Below are 3757 nucleotides of genomic sequence, written 5' to 3'. Positions count from 1 at the left end.
ATATATATATCACCATGTTAAATATTATTACACAGATCTATATACTAGAATAATTACATCAATTAACAGCGTTAATAGGCTCTGTTATTTAATTACAAATACCATTTATAGTATTCAATTACTAGTCTCAAGGTCTGATTTATAGAACTTCCTCCATCATGATTAATTACATTAATACATATTACTTTACACATATAACATTATATACATATCTCATTACTTTCTGTACACTTACCCTACAGTATCATGCAGGGTTTTTTCACATAGGTTCTTTGATTATATGTTTCAATTCTCTGGGATTCAATTCTCAACCTGATAATCAATAAAATGCTCTTTCTCACTGAATTTGCCAATAGCACTCTTACATACCATAGTACTGAATATAAATGATAAAACCATTTGCAACTTTGTAGATTTCAACAGAATAAAAATGACTATATCATCTCATTCAAAAATGTATCAAATTACTTAAAAAAATGTATTTAACCTCAATTTCATTTATTGTTTAATATAGTAACCAATAAATTCATTAAACATTTATATTAGAATTAGCTAGAAGGACTAAAACTAAATACCAAAATACTTCAATCTGTGCTTGTCTCTTTTACCTTCTTCATACCACCATACCCGGGTATCTAATGTACAACTGCCTGACTTACAGCTCACAGTTAAAAACATGCTTTACCAGATGGAATCCAACCAATCGTATCGGTCACTTGTCAAGGTATACCCTAACACTACTCAAGTCCAGTAGCTAGTCCTAAACCGGGCAGTGGCACAATATACATTATCTAATACATACCCTAACATACAAGATATATTAAAGGTATATATGTTCTCTATTTGTTATGGATATAATTGAAAGTTATCAATTATGTGATGACCCATGTCAAATATATTAAAATATCTTACATAATAATTATACAATACACAATGATCTGATCCATGTCAGACAATATAAAATCTGCATTTCTGACATAATCAGACATGTCCTGGTCCATACCAGATGATTTACATATACAAAATACATTAAATACACCCTGTCACATCGGCATCAACAGTATACCTTAACTTGTGTCCTTCATCGTGCCGCAGATTATACATAGGCTCATTCGAGGAAAAGTTCGTGATTAAAAGCTTGTGTGTGTGTGTGTTTTTTTATCTTAAAATTATCGGATAAAGGCATAGTGGCATGTTCCTTAATATACAAGATACAAGAATCATTATTTTACGTTGAATATATGTCATAGCTAACATAAGCTCTCATGAGCTTGTATTTCGACAAACATATATATAAATGGTACAACATTGTAACAGTGTAAGGCAAACAACAAATTTTATCACAAGATACCTACGTGTAAGGATTAAGATAAAGAGGCTAAATAATCATGCTGTACAAAATTTGGCACTAAAACCTAGTCCAGAGGGCAGGTGATTGGGACATAGCATTTATTTGTAATATTAAAAGACGTTTTTAGTATTGATGCTGCTCGTGACGACAGTGATGTATTTTTCGCTTACAAATTAAAGCGTCGTTATCCAAAAAGAATAATAATACAAATTGAAAAGAGAATTTCCTACAGCTCCTGTAAAAAGTCAGAAACATTCCTCTCGTGTTCTTTTTCGTCACCTGGACGTTTGTAAGTTAGAACAGCTGGTCTTGAAGACGCTTGAAACTATGAACACAATATATATACAGTTATACTACAGTATTGTAATTGTCTCGGTATGGCTGCGAATGCGTTCCAGGTCAGGTAATAGAGCATCAAATGTATTAAATTCAAATAAAGCACCACTTCACGACAATCATGGATTCATATGGGTACAATGTTGTTAAAATAACATTCATACAGTGCATGCAAGTTGAAATAAACAAGTCATCATTTCCATGAAATTATCCAAATAGATAAGATCTTTATGTCAAAATAAACTTCAGGTTTGATTTAGTATTGTTTAATGTATGTCCTATCAATCGCTATACATGGTCATTTCCCCCATTTGCTAGATGCATGTGTGTGGTGAGTTTGTGCATAATTAATTTGTGTTTTTGAAGTCTGTGGTATGTTCATGTTTGTCTCCTTGTGATAGCGCAGGACTGATACTGACTTTATAGTGTAATTTCACTGGAGCATACTGCTGAAGACACATCTAATTTTACGATCTAACCTCGTTATCTCACCATCTTCAATAGCCAAGGTTCAGGAGCATCAGCAGAAGTAAAGTGCAAGTGCGGAAAGGTGTGTAAGAACATCCGGGGATTGAGGATTCATCAAGCAAGGGTGAAGTGCAGACTTGTGGAGTTACAGACGCAGCGCTCAGAAGTAATTTCTGGTGAGACGCAGGAGGACCCCAGCCAGGAGGCACTCCATATTGTTGGTGACCTCTCTGCTTCGGTTTCGTCACAGGTCAGCCATTCAGACTTGAGTGATACAAACCACGACCAGGGTGTTCAAGCACATCCAACACAGCCAGCACGAAGGTTGAGGATAGAGTGGCCAAAGATGAACAACAATGAAGCTTGGAGAAGTTTAGATGCTGACTTACATACCATCCTAGAGTCGGCTCTAATGGGAATGGTAGAAAGGAAGGTTGAGGCAATGGGAACTATCATCTACACATTCTGCAAGGAACGATTTGGAGTAGGAGGAAAGCAGAGAAATCCTAAGAACGTAATTATCCCGAATAGAAGACAGGATAACATCCAACGACTCAGACGAGAACTGAAAGCAGCCACACGACAGTACAGGAGGGCAAGTGATATAGAGAGGATAGGATTACATCAGCTGCGGGACGACATCAGGGAGAACTTGGCAAGACTCAGGAAAGCAGAGCGGGTTAAGAAGGCAAGGAAGGATAGAGCAAGGAAGAGGGAGTCCTTTATCAAGGACCCTTATTCTTTTACCCTGACTCTACTGGGAGGGGAAAGATCAGGCCGTTTGGATAGTTCAACAGCAGATATTGAGCAACACCTGAGGGAAACGCACGGATATGAAGATAGGGGCATTCCACTTGGGGACTGTCCACGGATAGAAGCAGAGGAGCCGCCAGAGTTTCCGCTTGACACCAAGGAACCAACTTGGAAGGAGATCAAAGATGTTGTTAAGAAGGCAAGAACTGGTTCAGCTCCAGGCCCAAGTGGAATTCCTTATAAAGTGTATAAGAAGAGCCCACGGCTTTTGAGGAGACAATGGCAGTTACTGGGGAAAGTGTGGAAGAAGGGGAAGATACCACCATGTTGGCAGAAGGCAGAGGGATGTTTTGTTCCAAAGGAGAAGGACTCAAAACACATCGAGCAGTTCAGGACAATTTCCTTGCTGAGTGTTGAAGGCAAGATTTTCTTTGCAGTATTGGCAAGAAGGATGACATCATACATGATGACCAATGGATACATTGACACATCAGTACAGAAAGGAGGTATCCAAGGCTTTTCAGGTTGTGTGGAGCATACCAGTGTGCTCAGCCAACTAATCAGAGAGGCCAAGTCCACCCGAGGGAATCTGACAGTAGTGTGGCTAGACCTGGCAAACGCATATGGATCAATACCACATGAGCTGATTGAAGTAGCCCTACAACATTACTTTATCCCGGAGCATATACAGGGAATAGTACGAAGCTACTTCAGTGGAATCCAGGTGCGCTTTACTGTCGGGGAGGATACAACATCCTGGCAAAACATGGAGAAAGGAATAGTGACAGGATGTACCATATCAGTCATTCTATTTGTCATGGGGATGAATCTTATCATCAAGGCAGCAGG

This window comes from Mizuhopecten yessoensis, unplaced genomic scaffold (assembly GCF_002113885.1).
Source record: "Mizuhopecten yessoensis strain PY_sf001 unplaced genomic scaffold, ASM211388v2 scaffold4373_1, whole genome shotgun sequence".
NCBI classification, from domain to species: domain Eukaryota; kingdom Metazoa; phylum Mollusca; class Bivalvia; order Pectinida; family Pectinidae; genus Mizuhopecten; species Mizuhopecten yessoensis.
The sequence above is the reverse complement of the archived record's forward strand: the minus strand, read 5'-3'. Positions refer to the sequence as shown.